General features: G+C 36.6%; 1 protein-coding gene across 8 annotated transcripts in view; it reads left to right on the top strand.

Annotated features, from left to right (window-relative positions):
• The window catches only part of LOC105196261 (glycine-rich protein 5), a 155386-nt gene that overhangs the window by 21249 nt on the left and 109407 nt on the right, over window positions 1–24730 (top strand). The window lies entirely within an intron of this gene.

Here is a 24730-nt window from a genome sequence, read left to right as displayed (position 1 = left end):
TTAATCGGGGCCGATTATCGAACCTTTGATATTTAATGAAGTAACGGTATTTAATAAAGCGACAAGTTTCAACGATATAAATGAATGACTTTATGCAACCTTTACTTTTATAAGTTAATTCGTTTTGACTTTATTTTTCGATTTATCGTTTTTTTACCTTTATCGCGTAATTATATCGCATATCGGTAATTCCCGCTCATTCGAAGAGTATTCCCACTCGGTTTCGTCCCGTGCACGGGAAGGTAATACACGTATTTTTAAAATCAAACGTACGGGAACGGGATAACGAAGTAAAAATTTAATGTGAAAGCGCAGAAACAAATTCACAACTTCCAAAAGTGCACACCGGCCTCTCCTCCGCTTCAGTTCACTAATTAAAAATTTCGCGACGTGTTCACGTACTTCTTCCCCTTAGTCCTCAGCCCCTATATGCTGTTTGCTCATTCCCTAACGAGAACAGTAGTACGGAACAATCTGTGTACTCTGTGATTTACCGTTTTTGCTTGCGAAATAAAAAAGGGGACGCGGCGCACGGGACCAAACACCCTTCAAGCGGCGCTCGCGTTTAATCATTGAAATTGAAACTTCTTCAGAGAAATATAAATGTATACATATAAAATACACACACACACACACACAGAGAGAGAGAGAGAGAGAGAGAGAGAAGAAACGAATTCTCGCCCACCTATACCATGCACGGGTTCGGATATAGATCTCGCGAAAGTCGCTTGTGACACAACAATCAAATAGAAGATATTGTGATTTCAGCTTGTGACGAAGCATTTAAGATTAAAGATTTGCAAAATTATAAATATTAAATAATTTTGCGACGTATGTGATGAATGGATATTGAAGTTTTTCATAATGATGATGACAAAGTCAATAATGGTGTGTGTGAGTCGTATCGATGTAAACTGTGAGAATCGATGCTGATTACAAAATTGTGCTAATTGAAAAAATTATTTTGGAAGTTCAGAATAATTTAGTTAAAAGTTTCATTAAAGTATTACATTTTCGCCTCTTCTGATTGAAAAATATTTATCATTACGGAAAAGTGCGACGATAATCAAAGATAGGCGTGTGATTACTTAAAAATCTAGATCTATTTTTCCGACTACGCATTAATTGAATTTTATTACGAAGTGTAATAAATGTCGAAATGAATGTGTAATTGGAATAATCAAATTCGCGTCGAAATGAATTTTATCATGAAAAAATTCTGCGAAATTTTCTTTTAGCGAATTTAATTTCAAAAGCTAATGGTGGATCTAAAGAAGTACATAATACAGGCGTTCTATGATATTCTGTTCAACATATTCGCCTTTGCACCGAAGCACCTTTGACTTTATAAAGTCGAAACTATGTGCTATTTATGTTATGTAATAATTAGAATTGAGACTTGCGCATATACCCGGCGCGGCTCGCTTACTTCTTGCTCTAATTTAGTTCCTGCTTGATTCTGAATCTCGCCAAGCCTTTGTTGTTACTTGATTAAAATTGTTATAAATTGAAACGAACATATTCTTTTTGCATGCTGTTATCCAACGCGTCCTCGTGTCAAAGTAATGGCATATCGAATTCATTTGATCAGAAAAATCGATGTTTCCCACTCGCGAAGTACACAGAGAAAATGTCATTATTATTATTTTTTTATTATTATCCGCACGGAAGAGAAGACATTCGTATCTCGCGTGTCGCAATTTCGTTCGCGTGAAATAATTCATACGGCGGAGATTAAAACGCTACGCCGTAAAACTATATGAAATGCCGTAAAGCGCGTTAAGCGACAAGTTTATTAAGGGAGCTCGGAGTTGTGCGAGATTCATTATCTTTCTGTATTGTCAAACAACACGGAGGATGTCACCGAGAGTGCCTAACCGAGAATCGAATTTTGGCGTTTCCCTCCTACCTGTATACCCACCCGCGCAATATTGTCGATCCGCGCGAGTCGGGATATCACAAACTTCCCCGACAAATCTCCCGCGGTCCGAGCGATGAGAGATAGAATTTCAGGTTCGCCGAGCGTATGATCGCGCGGGAAAGGGTAGGCCGGATAGCAGAAACGTACAACTGGCGATTAAGCGTCCGTCTCGCTGTCGATAAATTTATTCACAATTCACTCTTGCACGAAATGAACTCTGACCAACTCTGACATGACGCGCTTGTATAATTTTAGTTTCCATCAAGAGCTGTTTTTCCGAGTAACGAAAGCAATTGAAAAATATTTAAATGCCCAATGATACAAGGGTACATTTATTCTACTGTATTTTTGTCTTATGCAAAAATATTTAAAGGGTCTTTTTTTTTTTTTTTTACGAAAATAGAACAAGTCTATTTTTTCAAAATCTGGACTGTAGGCACCACTGGGTTGTGGTAACCATTTTTTGTTAGCAGCGTCGCATTGCGATTTTGTTCTAGTAAAAATCAAATGAAAAAAAAAACGGAAAATATAAATATAACCATGTAGCAAACACAAAATTTCCGGCCAAGAACCAAACGAATCCAGAGGTCTTTATTTTCATTATCAGATTCTTTTTAAATGGATTTTTCAAAATATTAATCCTAAAGCCTTGTTTATATATTTATTGTATGTTTACAGAAAATTTACTATATTTATATAAAGAGAGATGTAGAAGGATATTTTTTCGTTAAGAGCAACTTGTAAAATTTTGTAAATAAAAAGTGATGAAATTATTGTTTTACATTTAAATGATTATTTTCTGTTATTATTAATGTTATAGAAAAAGGTAAATGTAAAATAATATGAAGTATAAATAGATAATAAATATAAAATTCCCGCAAGATCTAAACGAGTCCAGGTGTTTTTATTCTTTTTCTTTAAATTATTTTTTTTAATATTAATTAGAGGCTACAACTTTGTTCTTGTACTTATTATATGTCTGGAGAATAATTATCATATTCATACAATAAACGGTTTGAGGATAAAGAGCCTTTTGTTTTGTGAAAATTCAACTTTTTGGACCTGTTGGTTTTTCTAGGAAACCTTTCATTCAGAAATTTGTTTATTGTATATTTAACCTAGCTGATTTAATAATCCCATTTAAAAATTCTTTGATTTAATAATCACTCGCGATGAAATGTACATGGAAAAAAAAGGGAAAATGGTTTTGCTGAAGTGTATCTAAAAATTTAGTAGCTGGATATAGATCTGAAAATAATTTTGCTGGATCCTGAAAATAATTAAGCAAGACGCTGATCGTTGGAATGTCAATACTTTATTGCAACATTGCCGTAATTGAACATCCTTCATAATTATTTTGATGGTTTAACCAAATTATTTTCAGATCTGGCTAAATTTTTCGATAGCAAAATTTATCTAGAGTTTAAAATCATTTATTCATACCGTAAAAATAATTTTGCAATCGAAAAATTTAGCTACATCTGAAAACAATTCGATTAAACCGTCAAAATAATTGTGACGTATGTTCAATTACATTTTCCTGATCCAACAAAATTATTATTCAACAAATTATTTTTCTTCTTGTTCTTCAGCGAAACCGTTCTTTCTGTGCATCGAGCTTTTTTTTCTTTGCTTAAATCAATTACACGAAGAAACACAAGACTTCTCTTAGATACCTAACAATTGTATTTATACAATTGCCGCATTTTCATCTCCGTAAATAAGCACAGTCTAAAACGGCGGGAGATGAGAGATCGTCGGCAACTCGCTGCAAGCAATTAAGAAACGAGCGGGACTATGCCGTGAAACAGAGAAACTTCATTTTCTAATATTGTCACCGTCGCTCATGTTTAACGCTTTATTCGAAATGAATCTCGTAACTTGACGTATCTTCCGTTGCACGCCGCTCCCTCGCGCTCATCTGTATGAATCACAATGCGATACGCGAAAGAGCAAAAATATCATCTTGAATTTCTATTTCCGATCTCTCGAGTGCGAAGATTTATCAGTGGAGTTTCTGATGTTTCGACGTCCACACACATCTTATTCGAGTTTGAAAAGACCGCAAATATTTTTCTGGACAACGTTAGATAATTCCAAAGTGAAGAACCATCATCTCGAAAACGGGGCACGTAGCGCTCTTGTATTCGATACGCGTAAAAGAACACCGCGGCAAATTGAATCAGAAAAAATTGGATTAAGACTTTCAGACGGAAATTATATCTCGGCCGGCCTCCGGGCAAGATTTATCTCGCGATCGCTAATGAATAACACTGCCAGGCCCGACATCGCAACGGCTAAATTAGCGCAATATAAAAGTTTCCTTATTAATATTACCTCTGCAGCGAAACTTTTTACAATCGTAGCGCACGGCGAGGAGCAGTAGTAGCCTTCAAAGGCACGTAGCTTCGGTTTATTAATGCAAACGTACATACCTAATGCTTCCGACTGTACAATGTACGTTACATATGTGCACACGGAAGACACGTTATTCTGCCGCTCCGCGGAAAGGGGCGGGTGTTATTGTTCCGAATAAATTCACGCGTGAAGCTTGAAAATGTCATATTAAAATGGAGCGCATCGTGGAAACATTAGGAGAAAGGGGGCGCGCTCCGTTCATGTATTCTCACGGGCCGAGGTAAATATTTTTCCAATCTATCAGAGATCTTTTTGCCGGCTCGCCTTCCTACAAACGTTATGAATATTTAGCTTATCGCAAATATTTTTCCGAAATATTTCTCCGCGGAAAAACGCATGCCGCGGAAAAACGCATGCAGAGAGAAAGAGAGAGAGAGAGAGAGAGAGAGAGAGAGAGAAAGAGAGAGGGAGAGACAGACAACTGCCGCGCCGCCATAACGTTATCTCCCGTATTTATCCGAGAGGAAGTGTAAGTTGTGCACGGGACCGAATAGCGTAAAGATTTGTCGTGTCGAGAACGCGCCAGGATACCAGAAACTTCCTTGATAAATCTCTGGTAGCGATATCGGAAATAGAATCCGGAATAGAATTTCACTCTCGTCGCGATCGCGCGGGCGCGAGCGTATACCGCGAGGGTTTTGCGCGCGTGCGTGCGTGCGTGCGTGCGTGCGTGCGTGCGTGCGTGCGTGCGTGCGTGCGTGCGTGCGTGCGTGCGTGCGTGCGTGCGTGCGTGCGTGCGTGCGTGCGTGCGTGCGTGCGTGCGTGCGTGCGTGCGTGCGTGCGTGCGTGCGTGCGTGCGTGCGTGCGTGCGTGCGTGCGTGCGTGCGTGCGTGCGTGCGTGCGTGCGTGCGTGCGTGCGTGCGTGCGTGCGTGCGTGCGTGCGTGCGTGCGTGCGTGCGTGCGTGCGTGCGTGCGTGCGTGCGTGCGTGCGTGTGCGCGCGCGCGCGCGCAAGATAGTTTCAAAACGTGGGACCGAGTTAAGTGTTAAACGCAAATCACCGCCGATGGATCGATTAAACTTCGTGATAAGGAATATGCGCTCAATTTTGAGTCCCCGATATTCTAAGCACACGTCACCCTGCAGATTGCTGTGTAACCTGCTTCGCGCACGACGTTGCAGTTGGGATCAGCGTTATAATTGAGACGCGCGTTATAATTACGTACGCAGGAGAAGAATCACCGACACGGTGTTTGTCGTAGTAATTTTTCTTCGTTGAATTCTCGAGATAACGTACTGCCTTCTCTATAATCGCGGCGCGCCCTAATTAATTCGTGCGTATTGTGTTTAACTTCTTGTACTTAAAAATGCAGCTCCTTTAACGTCTTTGAATATTTGTCACGGTTGAAGTAAAGTTTGCTTAAATAATAGGAGAAAACAGACTGGTATGGCAAACTAATTAACACGACTAATTAAAGGTACGTTTAATTTAATGTGATATTTTTTTCGTGTGGTCTTATATACGTTTCTGAGTTCATCGAACTGTGCGCTGGATGAAATAACTTATATAAATTATTTATTTATTTATCCTTTTCGATTTTATTAATTTTGTAGTATTGAATTATATTTGAGTGATTTTTATTCATTCGTATATAAATCGCCATTGCTTCTGTTCAACATGTCGTCAATTTAACTGAAATAATAAAAATGAAGAATTTAATTATAAAAATAGTAAATTTGATTGAAATTTAATTTATTATTTATTAGGTGCATACGTTGTGGAGTACCATTTTATTTTTTGACAACAATTCAGTAAATATTAACGCTAATTCTAACCAACGCCGGTTTATTAACCATAAAATTCTACCAATCGCTTCTATAAGTAAAAGTTCATCGGGTATATAAACGTAATTTACAATTTACTGAAGAGGGAAAAAAAGGATGCGTTTGTGGAACAGCAGGGAAATCGTGAAATACTAATAACCAATGTCATGGAAGAAACTTTTAGTTATAAAAAAATTAAAATAATGATCTAGATTTTATACACAAATAAGTGCCACAAAACAAGGTTTTATGAACATTTCATAACATGTAAGGTCACTGCACCAGTCAATGAACAAATAAACAATTGAACCAGTTAATAAACCCATAAATGAAATTTTAATATAATTACGTTTGTTAATAAAAAAATGTTGCTTTAATAAAATCTTTATGAAAATTATATCATAAAAAATACAATTAATAATTGTAATTTATTATTTTAAAATCTTATTATTTTTACACTTTTCTGAAATAGTCATTTACTGGTGATTGTTCAGCGACTGGTGCAGTGATTCTACTTTTTAATAAAAGAGATTTTAAAAATAATTGTAGTAAAAGAATTTTTAATAATTTTGTTTAAAAATGTTTATAAATGAATCTCAAAGCTTTTTAAAATAATTTCTTCGCTTCTAATAAACATTATACAATGTCTACAATGAAATTAGTTATAACAGAGATGCACGTGACGAGCGACCATGTTCCACAATCACAGCCGACGTATAATATAACTTTAATTCATACATACGTTAAATTCAATAATATTTGAAATTCACATTTCAGGCTTTCAAGTTAGACTAAAAGTTAAAAAATGAATATGTAACGTACTTTTCAAAATTACGTGGAACGTAAAAATTTCTGCTACCCGCAGAACTGAAATTCATCTTTTATACAAACACTGCGAACACCAATGATCAGTGACCATCGTACAATATTTAAATAGACGAATTAATTTAAATGGTTGCTCTTAGAAATCAACGCGAATTACAGGAGATATCATGGCATTCTACCATCCCAAATATATTCCACCGTCTTCTACTTACTTTGAAACTAGACAATTTAACCGCAGAAATGAGATTATTCCTCCAACTACATATTTTGTATTAAAAGAATAAATTTCGACTTACGTCGAAACTAAAATCTCGAACAAAATCTCATCTAACTCAAGGAATTGGTTAAAATTTGAGCCTTAAATATTCAACAGCGTAAGAGTCGACACTACCGATTACGTCGATAGCAAATGCGGGCGGGGCGAGTTTCACCTTTTCGCAAATCCAGATATCCCGCGTCTCGATTTGAAACCCTCTGTTTTATGCTGCCCAACTTCAAAAGCGCGACACGTTGCCCTCCGAGCGATACGAGTTGCTTTCGCGTGACGCGTCATACATTTTTATGAAGTGCTGAACGGCCGCGCCGTTGTGCACGGATCGCCTAACAACGTGTCGAAGAACGTCAAATACTCTCCTTTTAAATCTTGCCTTATTAGGATTTGGCTCGTGTAACTTTTTGATCTATCAGGATTACGCCGCCCGCGCGCACGTGTCGCGCACGTATCGACGTCCTGTGCCAGGTTGATTTCAAAGAAGAAAAGGAAAATCTTGTTAAGCTGAGAACGTCGCGGCCGAGCGATCGCGGGGTGGTGCAGCAGATGCACTCATCCCGGAAGCGCGGTATAGTATGCACCTCGCGCGTGGCTGGCGAAATGTGCATTCCAACTTGTAAGAGTGTACACCGATAAATAATGTTCGCGAATAACCGCGCGAAGCCAGCTGAGGACACCAGGTCGAGCGGCAAAGTTACGCGCGCTTTTACGTTTCTTATTGCTCTCCAGAAGAGTTGAAAAAGTAAGCGAGTGACATGCTATTTTACCGCGCCTTTACTTTACTCGCCTCCCTGCAGATTTCCCCCGTAATTTCAACGTATAAAAGAACGGAGGCGAACAGAGGCGTCGAGGTACTTCATTATTTTCCGCGTCGTCCTGCGAAAAAGGGTTTAGACAGAAAAAAAGATAACCGTAATTATTTTTCTTCCTGCATCAGTCGGTGCTCATCTCTCGCGTCTGACGAGCGATGGGGGGACGGAGAACAGCGTTCGAAATTTTCAGCGTTAGATTTTACCGTTTAAATAATAGCCGAGATACAATATTAATACTCTTACGGTCGTTGCTCTCCGTAACGATTGTAATACGAGCGAATAATCGATGCGGGATTAAAGCTCGCGAAAATCGCAGCGTTATAATCCCGTTTGGTTTCACGAGCACCAAAAATACATTATCGCCCTCGTCGATGCCCGGGTACGTCCCTGTTTCGCGCAAAGACGCAAAAATGCGTTCGCGCTGCATAACGCCGACGTGCATTTTAATAATGCACTCTCGCCACGTCCAGACGCATTATTATCGCAAGCACATGCATCCGCCAGCGTGAAGCACTAAAATATCAAGTGCTCCGAGATCGAACGTCGCGTCGTATGCGTAAACGTACACAAGAATTCTCTTTCGGAAAGGATGTAAAAGAGACAGAAATTTTCTTCGCAGAATTCTTTAGATTGAAAAAGAAACAGATAGAGTGTATAGAATGGTATATGGAGAAAGATCGTTAATATTTATCAATACATCACTTTAATTTTGGATTATATTTATTGACGAAGACTAAAAATAAAATTTTAGAAATATAAATACAAACTGCAAAGCGTCTTCTATCAGATGTTGTAATAGTTTTTATATCATTTCGAATTTTGTAGCAATAAAGTTTTTCGTAAGATAAACAGAAATAAGCGTCTGAAAAAATAAGATTCAAAACCGACGTTGGTAATAGTGCTTCATATTCTTTTTCTTTGTCTTTAACATGAGTTATCCAAATACAACTTACTTATAAGTTGATGTATATGAGGATTTCTAGAAGAGGATTTTTTTTTCACTTTGTGTAAAACATTTTTTCGTCAAACTAATATAAATATTTTATGATGTTCCGCAACATGTAACGCGATAATATATATAAAAGTTCAATTAGGTTATTAACTTAAGAAGTTATGTGTCATATCTCAAAGTATCACACAGAAAAAAAAATTACTATCAAATTAACAATTCATTGTTTCATATATAAGCAAGAATATAAATTCTTCCAAGAAGATTTATATTTTTGCTTATGTATGAAACAACGAATTGTTGATTTAATACTAATTTTTTTTCTGTGCAATTAAACATTTAAACATTTTATTAGATTATTTTATTGTTCAAACGATTTATAAAATAAATGCAAAAATTAGTATTGAATCAACAATTCATTGTTTCATATATAAGCAAGAATATAAAATCTTCATGTGAGTAAATGATGTCTGTTCAAGATTACAAATTCTTTTAAGATTTTCTATTCTTGCTTATATATGAAACAACAAATTGCTGATTTGATACTAATTTTTTTCTGTGTGTCCGTGCAAAATTTAATATACTTCTTTCATTTAAAAGTTATTTAAAGTTATTTTATTTCTTGTTTCCTCTTGATTCATATGTAAAATCGCATTTTATAGTACTTATTTGCAAATTTGATGAGGGGATATCATTGCGACTTTAATTTTTTATGTAAGTGCATTAATACAGCTTTAATAAATATTCATGCCAAGGTTCATTTAGATTCACTTACTCGTTTAAAAGTTATTTACTTAAAACTGCTGCAAAATAGGGTCATTTTCGCTGCAAAACCTATTATAAACCAAATTTTTTTCTTCTTTGCACAGATGCGTTTAGATTTTCCACCCGAGTATCTCCCAGGTGTCATTTTATTCTTATTTTTTACTAAATTAGACAAGGAATAAAATGATACCTAGGGGACACTCGGGAGAAACTGAATGCACCCCAGATGGTTTTAGAGCCAAAATTCGAACATTCGCGACCAAAATTTTTTGTCGTTGATTAAAAAACAAGAATAAATAATAAAAAATCTTGAATTTTTTGATTTCAATAAATTTTAGCTCGATGTATTGTATAGCCAAAACATCCTTAATAGATAGATCTTATATAATTTTGTGTCTTTTATTTTTTCCTATATAATTTTCACTATCTTGCATTTCGTCTCAACGATAAGTGCGCCGGTTTATGCTGCTATCTGATTTTATATTATAAAACCGCATTAGAGAAAAATATAAAGAAAGCAGATTTAGGATGCTAAAAACATGTTAAACGATCCAATATTATTAATATTCGTTATTGTTTAAACTGTGTAATTTGCAAAAGAAAATCGTACAAATTTTATTTTCGCTTTTGAAGAATCTGTTTTTAATAGATTTTACATACAGAAAAAAAACCACATAAATGTACAAACTATCTAGATTTTAACTTCTTTAATTATTTAAGATCGTGCTTTTATTAATATTAATATAGTGCAAACGCGCGTTTGATTTTCGAGAAATAAAAGGACGTCGCTTTGAGAGATCTGTGTTGATACGTCGCTAATTTTGACGCATAATTAACTTACAAAGTAATCAGTTTGTATCCCATCTGTGTGATGGAGCGTTATGTTTCGTCCATACATTTCCCATAATGAGCCCTTTTGCACCTGCCCAAATTGAATTACTCGCGCACTTTGCGCGCGCCACTCGCAAAATATATAACTCGCATTCGTAATTTAATAATGAGTTAATCATGTCCCGCGGATTGACGAGAACTTTACAACCGTCAACGAACTTCAATTAAGGCCGAATGAGCTTAAAATTCCAGCATATATATAAGCAATGTACAATATAAACCGCGGACGGGCGCGCAAATAAGCTTATCTTATCCCGTCTTGGGAGAGTTCGTAGTCTGCGAAAAGCTGCTATCATTCAGATCGCAGGAAGGAGAGGAGAATCCGTCCCGGCGACAATACGGCACCGACACGGCTTTGTGCGCGTCTCTCTGCCCCTCCCGTCGCTGCAAAGGGATACTCTAACGCGAAAACGAGAGAATTATCCAGAGCGCTCGCAGCGATATGGCGGGCCCCGTTAGTTCGCGAGCCGTGCTTCGTGAACTTTCACCTCATGCATGCCCGTTGAAATGAGGTAGAATTTGTCAGCGGTTGCCCCGGCGCCCTGTAACTTCGTCGCCCATCATTTTTGCCCTCCGTTCCCCTCGCGTGCTCGCCATCGTAAACGCTCGTCTCGTTACGCGCTTTTTTTCCCCCGCGTGTGTCACCCCCGTGAAGTTTCCCCCGATGCGGGGGAAGCCCATTTCTCGCGACTCCTCCTTGGTTAAATCGCGCGGATCGCGAAATTGCTTCGTCGCCGCCGCCGCCGCCGCCGGTTTTAATCAAACTCGGCGCAGATTTATAGCGGAAGGCGAGAAATGAAACACACTACGGCCTCCCCACGGGGAGGCTCTCAGCGAGATTCGATAGGATTATAATATTAATATTCTCCCTGGCGACTTCGCGCTCGTATTTTTAATATCGGCATATTTTACATTCGATCGCAGTCGGTCACAGATATCGGACTAAATTGTGCAATTTTTACTTTGGCTTGTGCACTTCTTACGTCGTATCGCGTAATTATCTCACTTTGATCCTCATTAATCTATTCCGGAAACGCTTTTCCTCTCAACTTTCCTTTCCGCGTGATGAAACATGCAAGAAAAATACTATGCCACGACGAATCATTAATTCATTATTTCAAAGTGGCTTCAGAGAAGGGATCGATTTTCGATTAATTTTTATGCAGCCGTGTCCCGTCTCGGCCTTTGAATTAAACAAGACCCTCCCCCCCTTCACTTTTTTATTCCCATTTACTCGCTGTCTTGTAAATACTTGAGTCTTGTAGCGCTTGGACAGTATAAATTCGCTGACAATTTTCTTCGTGACTTCACGCGGAGATAAAAATGCAACCTCGGCCGGGGCAGCAGACGCATAAAGAACTTGCGTAAAAGAAAGGCGAGGAAAGTGTAAAATGTGAGAAAAAAAACACCGAATGAAATTACAATGAGTCCGAATAGTTTAGTTTCATACACGATACCGACACTAATGGGTATACTGTTTCAACATGCGTGTCCGAAAACCAGCGTTTCGAGAAAGCAAATAAACCGTCTCTCTCTCTCTCTTTCAATATATACGTTTGAGACGAAGGTAAATCGAAACGTGTGCGCATACGCAGCGTATAAATTTGACATACACATATACGCGTGTAAAGTTTGTCAATTGGGAAATATTCTCTGTGCGCTGCGGTCGGTCGCACGAACCGGTGGAACTTCGCAATAAGCCATCCGATTCCCCGGGGAGCCACCCTTTACAGCAGTTGAGAGTCACAAGAGCTATACCGAATCACTCACAGGATAAAGAAGAAAGTCCCAGAGTTCAAATGAATAACCGGAATGATATTTGTGGAACTTTTGACGCGATGCGTGACAACGGGAAGTGCTCACTCTCTATGGGCCGAGTCCATTAAACGTTGCCCCCCCTCTTTCATCGCTTTCCTTCGCACTCTATAAATAAGTCGTGTGTAAAATTTTCCTTCGATTAATTATCGCTTTACATTTCGTAACGTTTTTCACCTTATTTTGCAACTTTCAACATAATATCGCTCAAAGCGTCGTATTTACATCGTTTGGAAATGCATTAATAAATCTCCGTCACAGGATGAAAGAAAGAGGAAATCGTAAATAGAACGACGAGGCTTTCAACGTGACAAACAAAAGCTCGGCAAAGGGCAGGCTAAAAGCAGCAACACATATTGTTTTCTGAAAAATGATTTTTCATAGCTTCGCTTTCGATTATAGAACAATGTCAGACGGCAGACAGTCTCGATGAGCTTTATTGAATATTAGCGTGGAAATATTTATTAATATTTAACAACTCTGGGAACCTACCTGAGGACAGTTCCCCGGGGAACTGTCCGTTCAAGCCGTTTGATATTTCATCTCTAAAGAGAAACGCAATTATAAAATTATTTCTGATATATGCGTGAATGCTCGGGGATGTTTCGACTAGAAAAATTATCGAAATTTGAAAACTCTACAAGTTTTTTAGGTTTATTCTTTTGTTCTTTTTTTAATTATTCAAAAAGATTTTGAATTTTGATTCTGAAATCTACAGCTACAAAGAAAGAAAAACTTGGCTTGTAATGACTTTTGCAATAAAAATCATATTTTGTTACAGTTTTTTGGTAAATATAATTTTTAAACAAGTAGTTCCAAATGAACTTTTGCAGGAATATCTATTAGAATTTTAGAATATTATGAAAAATTTATCTTGCATTTTACTTGACAAATACAATAATGCCGTGGGTCCGCGTGACGAATTACATAAAATTGGCGCGGCACGGGACGTGTTAACCAACCGAGAGAGACCCGGAAGTAAGACACGCGAACGCGAAATCACGTTGGCCGCCACACAGTTCGGGAAATCAAGACTTCAATCGCTTGCTGACAAATGTTCGACCAGAGGTGGAGATGAAATTACATGCTCGTTGCTCAAAGCATCCTCGACGTGACTCCCAACAGTAGCAAGTTAGGGACATCGCGTCCACTCCTCTCTCTGTGATCCGCATAATAATTCGCGAGTCGCACAAATCATTGTCATTCGCACGTCGCCCGTCGCAAACCGCTCCGCTAAATACTCGTTCATTAAAATGCAACGATAACACGGGATATCGAGGCGAGGTATCTCAACCTTTTTTTCTCCTCCCGGTTTTGCTTCGCGCTTCGGACTAACCGCGATTAATTCCGCGGATTTCACAGGATTTCACTGCAGTTTAAAAATGGCGAAAGTTACGCGATCGATCGAACACAATTTCCGTTCGAAATTTCGGATTGAAAGCTTTGTTTGCAAGAAGCGAGCATGCCAAACTGTATTAAAATTCATCAGTGATGTGAGATCCGCGATTCTCTTTTTACTCTAGAAAGTCGATAGTATCTAGACAAATGCGATATAAATTCAGAAATATAGCGGGGATTATGTAAAAGAATTCCAGACAGATACAGATTGGAGCAGACTGCCAATACGCGGAGGCCTCAGCGCGTGGATGTCGCGGTACGCCGAGAGAAATATCTGGCGAGATAGATCAAACGTTTAGTTAAACTGTGGTCAAATGAATTTTGTAGTTATATATGTTAAACATATAGTTGCTTTGACCAAACTACACGTAGATTCTGTAGCCTTAATCAAACAATTTGTTTTTATGCAACTGTAACCAAATGGTTCGTAAATGCAACTAAATTTTGGGTATCTCTAACTACAAAATTCATTTGGTCACTGTTTAATTAAACGTTTGATTGATATTTCTCTCAGTATACGAAGAATCGCGGAAGCCTGTTCGTCAATATACTACGAATAATAATTAGGAGAATATAGATCGACAGTTGTTAAAACACTAATTAAAGATGAGCCTTGTTTGATGATAGCTGGATCTTCGCGTTAATATTTTTCGTGCGATTTTATGTACTTTTTATATGGATATATCTCCCCTGGAAACTTGCCTAACAGCACATCATATCGAACGAATATTGTGATATTTTACAAACATGTGCACGATATCACGATATTGTACGAATGTTCGTACGATATCTAGAATATTCCAGAATAATCATGCGATATCTTGTGCTTGGGAGGTTCTAAGTTCGATCCCTGCTTGACTGTGCGTTTTAAAATTTTTTCGGCGTGCAGTTTGACGAACTTGAAAGGGTACGTAAAATCACACAAGAGATATCAGCACAGACTATCCAGCTATGACCGAATAAGGCTCATCTTCAATACGAACTTTTTCCAAAGAGGCGTACGAGAAAGTCTCGCAAATCTTACAGAGCGTGTTTGAATTTTGACGCAACGCAGCAGTCCCCGAGTTCATTCAATTTAAGTCGGACATCGAGATCGTTTACGAATTCGACTCACGTAAATTCTAAGCTCCGCGTTCCACGACCACAAAGTCACGTTGCAGCATGACGGGCGTCGAATTTCGCCACTGAACCTGAATCAGGCGACGACGTACGTCGATGGGATGTTAGACAGTTAGACTACAAGGCAATGCTACGTCGATATCCGACGGTTTCTGCGGTTTCTTGTTATTTTTTTAAATTAACTCTCTCTGTTTACACGTTAATTTTAGGCACTTTTGGCATGCACAACTCGGTTATTCGCGTTATAAATGAATTTTCATTGCTTTTACAAGTGTGAAAAAATTCACCAGCAACCTTACATCTCTAGAAAATATTTGTACGGTTGTTATTATAAAAAAATATATATATTTGTTATAACTAATTATAGCCGACAAGACACAGAAACGTGCACGTTTCCATATAAAAATGTATTACTTTGTAATACCTAAACCAAAAAAAAATATTAAAGAAAAATATATACTTTCATAAAGTCGACATTCCAAGCTAAAAAAAGAAACAATTCAAGTATCGGCTGTTCAAAAAGTTTTGTTATTCAGTAATCTGAAATACGTTTTTATATATAAATTGGAAATATATTGCATTTAGACCGATTTATTTATAGTCGTAAATAATTTTCACTCTTTGATTGAAAGCGTAATTAATTACAGATTTATTCATAAATTCATTCATTTTTTTTCTTTCAATCGAAGATTGAAAATTATTTATGACTATGAATATCGGCTTTACATTAAACAATGCATTTTATTAAAATAGTGTTACAAAATTTAACACTAATTGCAAACAACATTTTTGAATATTATTTACCACATTTAAGTTTAATTTTTTTTCCCAATACTTTACGAAATCCTTTTAATATGATATAAATTAGTTGAAAAAAAAAAAAATGAAAAGGTACTTATTGTATACACGATTGGGGCATCACGTGTGCCCCAAGGTAATTTATTAAAATGGAAAATACCACTTGGATCAAGATTATGCTAAAAATGCGACCCGCAAAGCATCAGGCCTGTTTCTTAAATATTAAACATTTTTTTAGGTAGGGTACAGAGACCATGCATAGTTTATTCCAGTAAGCATAGTATTTCAAAGAAAGATAAGGTGCGGTGGATTACTCAAGATATAGACAAAAGGTTCAATAAAGTATACGGAAAGGACAGTTTTATTAAAATACAGATCTGAAAATATTTATGTTGACCCATTAAAAAAATTTATATTTGACGTTTAAATTGGTTACTGTAACATACAAAATATTACAGCATTATCATCATACTTGAACGTCGTACTTAATTATTTTGATAGACCGGCATGAAATTATTTTCCAATTTGTATCTAGTTAAATTTTTAGATACTATAATATAATTGTTCTTTCCGTTTAATTACGACGTTGTTGCAACGCCGCATTTTTTTCAGGACTACAATCTAACCGTGACAAAGTCATATTAAAAAGCAATGATTAATCATCATGTTGCTATTTTGTACAGAATCTGAAAACAAATTTTCTTCTATCGACTGTAAGCAGTAAATTAATGTAATAATTGTAAGATTATGATGTCCATAACTCAATTAAAATCGAGAGAACGAATGATCGCAGCGGGATCTTAACGCTCAATATTTCTTATCTGATTTTATACACATTTTTTACTTCTTTCCCGCTCGCTGTTACTTTCGATTTTAAAATTGGGCTTTTAAATCAAACCAAAATAATAAGAGAATATTAAATTAATCAATTTAATTATAATGCTAATAATAAGTATCTCTACTTATATGGTTAGTAAATCTTTTAAAATACTGCAACAAATTTATTGTGAAAAATCAAACTGTATAAGATACAATGCTTTTTGCTTATATTCTATCTATAGCTAATAGCTACGAGCATTACCTGATATTGATCGAGAAATGTTTCACATGGATCCTTTTGATTCACTATTTTAAGCGTGCCAATATATACGCTCCGAAATCAATATATTGCCCTGGATTTTTATCCTGCTTTTTTTTCTCTCCCGTTTTGACCGGCGAAGTCTCAGGTCGTAACACGAATTTCGCCCGCGACCTACGGAATAGTCTCGTCCAGTTACGCGAACCAATTTGCGAATACGTACAACATGCCGAGAGTCATTTTCGCGGGTGTCGAGCAGCTTGTCGGAATGCCTTTGCGACTAAAGTGCGCTGCAGTTAAATCCAGAGCAAATTAGTAGAGTGGAAAGGTCGTCTCTCGGCACTTGCCATTGTTAATTGGCGAGCGGACTGAGGAGGCTGAGAGTGTTAGGGATGATGCTCCAATCTTTCTCTGAACCAAATGCATCCAGCTTCAAACGTACATACAAGTAGGCAAACGCCGTCCCCGTTGTTTGCAGCCTTTGTCTCTTGGACAAGGTCTCGTCGAAGAACGCCACCTCGTTTGGAAATCAAATCCGTTTATTGTCCGTTATTGAGGCAATCTCTTATTTGGCTTATCTTGGGCCATCAAAACCGACTTATGAATTATTGCATATAATTCTACTATTGCAGATCTTCGTGATCTCTCTCTCTCTCTCTCTCTCTCTTTTCTTGCTTTTAGAGATAACGGTCTCGAAATGTGGTATTTCCAAGTTCTTTCGTTTCACCTCGTAGCGTAGAAGCGGTTACTACACAGTAAAAAGTCTTCGTGGGAGAAATCCTGCTCTTTAGAATGCTTGTTCCCAAGTTACGTTATTGTATATTCATTACTGTCAGTTAAAAGAACAGTTTACTCAACTAACTACTGTACTATCTTACAGTCATCAGAAAGTAAGCTATGATAACTTTGAACAAAGTGAAAAGATATATTCCAAGTTTGGATAATATTTGGGCTCAGTATTTAATTTTATACAGTAACTCCGATATTTAGCGATGTATTGCAATTTACGTAAAATGATTGATTGCTCTCTCTCTCTCTCTCTCTCTCTCTCTCTCTCTGTACACTGAGAGAAGTATATGGTGAAACAGACCAAACTTTTAATTAAATAGTGATTAAATAAATTTTATAGTTGTGATTGCTAAACATGTAGTAGTTTTGACCAAACAACCTGCAGCCTTAATCAAACAATTGTTTTTATACAACTTATAATTAAATGGTTCATTAAATGTAACTGTAAGTTTGTGGCACCAGTAACTGTAAAATTTATTTGAACACTATTTAACTAAACATTGATTAATATTTCTCTCAGTGTATGTACAGAGGTGAGTCGATCCGCCCGGTAGACAGTATGAAATTTTTATTGATCCAATTCATTTCACTTAAACATAATAAATGATCCTTGTAATGATAAAATAAGTTTTTTGATCCGTGCGGAGTATACAGGAGCTACAAATGTACGAACACATTTTAGCTTATTATCTTCATTGAGAGACAAAAAAATCCCCTTTTTTTCTCAGTCATTAATAGAAATGAGAGAATAAAAAAATGTTTCAATTCGAAAGATACCGACCTAAAAGCCAACGTTAATTTAAAAATACGGAGATATTTACTTTTATTAAGCATAGTTGCACAATTTTTGCGCGCGGCAATTTAAGTGGATTGCACGCGCTTTTTCCTAAATGAGTCCATGATTCTTCCAAATGATCTCTGCATTAAGATATTATTACTTCATGTTACTTCCCTCTTTTTTTTTGGTACACGGAAAGAATAATTTCGTTAAAGTATTAAAAAAAAAAAATTTAGCTGAATACAGATCCGAAAATAATTACCTTAAATCATCAAAATAACAGTGCGAGATGCTCAAACCGAATTGTTAAAATGTCAAAAATGTTTGCATCATCGCTCGTCACGCTTATCCGTAATTATTTTTACAGCCCAACAGAAATGATTTTCAGATAGTATCCAGCTAAATTTTTGAATACCTCCGCAAAACCCCGTGCTTTCCGCGGTATTCGCGAGACGTTAATTGTCCGGGATGTGTAATCTCCTGCCGAGATAAGCGTTGGACACATGACGAGGAAACTAAAGCGAGCGAGCGCGGGATCTGCCTTTAGAAATCCTTCCGCTCCCCCCTGGCTTTCAAGCTTTTGTTTTCACCGCCCATTGTGACGATGACGTTCGATTTTTGTGTTATTGCCAATTAAAGAAAACGACGCGGCGAAGAAAGGACGGGCGGACGGTTGGTCGGCCGTAGCAGCCCGTTCTTTCGATTCCCGTCGACTGCACAGCCGCGAGGATGGCCGGTGGTATAAAAAGCGACAGTTTTTCACGAAATGGCTCATAAAAGGTATCGGCTCGCGCCGCATCGTATTCCGTTGGCGATCCGTTATTGTCCGCAGGACATGCACGATGTTCCGTGAAATTGCCCGCGCAAGACGGTGGCCTTAGCAGTGGACCGCGCTATACGTTATTTATCGTTTATCGGCGACGTTTTCTTTTCTTTTTTTTTTTCACCGTATCATTCGTACGAAAGTTTTCGCGGAGAATGACGACAAAACAGACGCGTTTCAGGATACGTTCTCAGACGTATTGAAAATAAATGCGACGCATCGTCGGGAAACGATAACGGTCGGACAATACGGTAGCTTTCTCTCCGTCTGATTGTAAATAAATTTATCAGTTGGCACACACATTAATGTATTGTACAGCTTTTGGAGAGTTGTTTCGATATGTCGAGCGTGATATGAACGTTCGTTGTCAAATTCTTTGTTGAATTATTTATCAGGCTGTGCCGTTTGTTCGGTATTTACCAACGTAGATATTGATCTCGTAATTATTCGTTATTGGAACGCAGTCACTTAAATATAACGGAGAGGCGTTTAAAAAAAGTACAGATACCTGATTTCTGTATAAATTACATTGCGCATTCCAATTTGCAGTCCGAGATGTAGACTCTGCGAAATCAATACGGAGCACGCTTTTACCCTTTTTATCGTATAAATTTAATTAAAATTGTCATTTAAGTGTTTCAGAGCGTGCTTCATATCTGTAATTAAATTTGTGGGTACTTTATCAACACGGCAACCATTTTAAATTCACATAATTGCAGCGTACTCGAAAATCGTGAAATTAAAAAAAAAAAAACACGTGAAAGCATGTTTAAAATTCTGCAGAAATATTTGGAAGGAATTCAATTAACTTCAGTTATTCGTAAAAAAAAACAATGTTAACTTAACTTCAATTGAGCTAACATTCCATTTAATAATGGCGAATAAACTGGCTAAAAATTCGAACTATCAATACATTCAGTTTTTTCCAGTTGTACAAAAAACGGAAAAATTTAAATAATACTTAGCAATCTCGTTTGTGTTCCTACTGTTGAAACCCTATGTACCTCGTGAAACGCGATCTGTGAATGCTACGGTAAATATTCCGTTTCTCCATATTTCTACGTGTTTCTTATTACGACATAAGAGAAACAAAAAGGGCGAGAGAGGCGGGAGGGAAGTAGAAATCTCCATTTTACCATTCTCTTGACTCGAAGACGAGCTGCTTCGGGAAACAGCGATCCTCTGCGCAGTAATTCATCGTAAGTACTAAAAAGTTATTGCTGTACTTTTCGCAAATTGTAATTTAACTAGACAATTTGGCGAGATTGAGGGGCGAACGGTATTGTCTCGAAATGCATAAGGCATAGGTCAATGGAACGTTGATGGCTCGCCATCGTTCATCGATATGGACGTGCATTAACCCATTTTAAACAGTCGCACGCAATTGTATGTTTTCTTCTCGCAACAAGAGCGTTATTCTCGTAAATATGTATGGCGAAGATTAAAATTCCCATTTTCATAACATCTTTGTTAAGGATGTATGGGTCGTATCTCAAAATATAAATTTTTTACTAATTTGAATACCTCTGTAAAATTTGAGCACGATTCACTTTTGGTTTAAAAATTATTTTATTTTTTGTTTACTCTTGATTCTTGTGTACAATCGCGTTTTGTAGTACTTTTATATTAATATTATATTATTTATATACTAATGTAATAATAATTTATATATATTTATACACCAATATTATATTATACTTACTTGCAAATTTGAAGTAGCATTACCAATTAAAATTCCTATTTTCATAACATCTTTGTTAAAGATGTATGAGTCGTATATCAAAAATATAAATTTTTATACTATTCTAATATTACTACTTTGAATATCTGAGCACAATCCACTTTTGGTTTAAACATTATTTAATTTTTTCTTTATTCTTGAGTCTTATATAAAATCGCGGTTTGTAGTAATTTTATACTAATATCATATTATTTATATAGTAATATAATAATTATTTATATATTTATACACCAATATTATATTATACTTACTTGCAAATTTGAAGGAGGCAAAGTAGTATTTTTTTTTTACCAATAAAATCAAAATTTTTACATATACTAATAAAACTCTAATAAATATTCGTGCAAAAATTCATTTAGATTTACTTATTTGTTTAAAAATTATTTATTTAAAACTATAGCAAAATATAATAATTTTTGCTGCAAAAACCATAATAAATCAAATTTCTCTTTTCTTTTTTGAAGCTAGTTTCAGAGCAAAAATTCGGGTATTCGCGACAAAAAATTTTTGATGTTGATTAGAAAAAAAAAGAAACCCAGAGAAATCTTCAGTTTTTAAATTTCAATAACTTTCAGCTCGTATTGTATAGCCAAAACATCCTTAAAAATAAATTTGAGACGTACGTTCACATATTCTTGAGAAATAAAACAAATTTTGCGGAATTCTTCATGGACGAGAGCTTTTTAGTGCTCGTGTCCGCTAAAACGAACGTTTAACTGCTCGAGCGCGCGCATTTTGCATACAATTGATGGATTAAATGCGCTTAGATGAACGCACAGTGCAATTAACGTGGCGTCCAAATGGAATGCTCTGACAATTCTAGGAATAGAAGCGGAAACTTTGTTGCAATTCGGAGTGATTAAACCGGGGACTCATAAGCGCGCGGCTATTGCCTACGTTTCACGTAGCAGACCGCAACGAAAATGCCGTATACGAACATCACTATTACACGAGATACGTTATAACGCGAAGACCCGGTAACGTGCGATGGAGTGGGCATATCTGATGAGCATTATTATGGCATGCGAGCGTGATTATTAATGACCCTGTATAATCAGCACGCGTTTGATTGCTACCCTGCCGCCCATCTAGTGTAAGTATAGAGTGGATTGATTTATTTGTTGTTTACTGTACACCAATTTCTTCGCTTCACAGGCACCGTAGGAAATTGCGTAATTAATAGAGGAAGGTAACCAACAGCGAAATACGCTTTTGTTTCTGGACTGTGTTACACGAACAAAAATTAAAAACACAACTTTGGACAGGGCTGGGCAAAAAGTATTTCAAATACTAAGTACAAAATATTTGTAATTAGTATTTGAATTGTAAAATGCAAAACACTGGTAATTTTTGGGCAAGTTTTTATTTTGTATTTCAGATCGAGAGAGATTGCTAGAACTTTGTTACTCAAATACTAATTGCTAATATTTTTTTTTTCTATTTGAAATACTTTTTGTCCAACACTGACCTTGGAAACATAAATACAACTAGCAAATGTATTTTACCAGATGAAACCAATATAGGCAATAATTTTCCTTCTCTTTAACGTGAATCATCTGTACACAAAATACAAGTTAGCGTATATGAGGATTTCTAGAAGCCCTTCACATTGATGTAAAATATTTTTTGTCAATTTATATAAATATTTTATGCGCAGGGTTTCCCAAATTTATGCGGATCGTGACCTATTTTTCGAAACGGCAAACATCCACGACCCATCTAGCTTTAGGGATTATGAAGAAGCGGCGGGAGAATAAATTGATCATTTATTTATATTACGTTACTCCACCCGTTGTCTAATTTTCCATCGCATGTTTTATAAATCTGTTTCTCAAAATATAAGATTTTCACTTTTCACTCTTCCCAGCGTGGGGAGGGGGAGATTTTAAAGATGCTAATTAGCATTGATAATATTAAATTGACATGTCGGTTTAATTCTGTGAAATTACTTTTCTGATTCAATGTAAGAATTGTGTTTGAAAGTAACGGCATCATACAGTTCGAATCAGAAATTATAAAATCGTGCGAGAAACATTATTTCAGGATTCTACTACGATCATATATAGGTCTATTTCGTTTTTAATTGTGCTAGAATATAATGGCGCGCGCTACACGCGTGCCTCCTTTCTCCGCAGCGATTTTTTTCACAAATTTAATAAATATTTATATTTAAGCAATCAAATAATTTAATAAAATAATTATATTAATTAATTTGCATTTATGCAAATATTATGTTTATATTAATCAAACAATTATTAAATTAACCAATTTACAATCAATCGGAAACGTGAAAAACGGGCTTCAAATTAGATAATACGCCAATTTTTTAGGATTATATACAAAACGCCGTCCAAGTTCAACTATTCCAAGTTCAACTATTAATTGAGGTATAAAAGTTTGAAGAAAGCGCTTAATTTTTTAATGATAATATTTTTGACGTCGCATCGAAGCACGTCATTTTCATGTACAAGGAGTTTAATAATTGTTTCAAAATTCGATTTCATTTTCCACCATAGCCGAACAATTTCTCGCGACCTATATTTTGGGAATCCCTGCCTCATGCTGTTCCTCAAGACGCAACATGTGGCACGATACATATCTAAAGACCAGGTTACTATCTTACTATCTCAAAGATAAATCTCCTAATGCTGCGTCTTTTATTTTATCCTGTACGGTTTTTGTTATCTTGTAGTTTATCTTATCGGCAGGTATGCCGGTTTACATCCTGGCTTTTACGTTTAAAACTGCATTGTACGAAAAATAAAGAGCAAAATATAAAAACGAGTTTTAGGACGCTACAAAAACACGTAAAATCTTACCGTTGTTTAAATTATTCAATTCGCAGAACAAAATTGTGCAATTTTATTCTTGCTTTTAGAGAAATCGTTTTTAATATATTTTATGTATAGGCTTTTATTTCTAAGCGGATCAGTTTTTTGTCAATATTAATAAGGTACAATGTTTAATTTCCGAGAAACAAGAGACGCTTTAGAAGACCTATCCTAAAATTGGCGATTTTTTCTTTACTAATGCCCAATTTCTTTACCTTCAGGTAACTTTATCTATGACAATAGACGTCTTTCAGAGAATATAATTTCTAGTAAAATTCTAGTACATTTTGTGTTGAAAATAGGTGTGAAGAATAGCTATTCGTCAGATAAGCAATCAGAAGTTTCAATAAAGAAAACGAATTTTTTCTCGACGAACATCTTTATCTGAAAGACAGCTATCGGAAGGTACGAGGAAATCGGACAAAAAGATTTGCATCTGCCACGCAGGTAACGAGAAGCTCATATTTTTCCCACTACCTTCTGCGTCTGAAAAAAAGCTGATATTTTTCTCATTAGCGTCTAGAAAGAAGCTTATGTTCTTCTCGTTAGTATCTGCGTCATGATTTCAATTTAACCGAAGAAAGCGTACGGAGGTGATAACGTTCTACTATTTTGCCATCTGCGCGAGCGACATAAATGGCCGCGCACGCACACGCAGAGTGTGGCGTTGTCGAATACGTTGTCGTGTGAGAATACAATGGAATCCTTCAATACTCCGTTCAATTGAGAGCGATTCGCAAACACGGATACGGCAGAGACCGCGCACAATGGTGAACTTCAACAGTCTCGAGCTACGTGGTTTCGGTGTAAGGGAAGAGAGGCATAATCGAACCTTCCTACATGGCGAAAAGGAGATGGGTAAATCCCCTTTCTCCACCCCGCCGCCTCAGTAACTTGCTTCAAATCAAAATACACCGCGGCTCATACAAAGCGCTTTGTCGCGATG

Source organism: Solenopsis invicta, chromosome 4, assembly GCF_016802725.1.
Source record: "Solenopsis invicta isolate M01_SB chromosome 4, UNIL_Sinv_3.0, whole genome shotgun sequence".
Lineage (NCBI taxonomy): Eukaryota > Metazoa > Arthropoda > Insecta > Hymenoptera > Formicidae > Solenopsis > Solenopsis invicta.
This window is presented reverse-complemented; position numbering and strand designations above follow the sequence as displayed.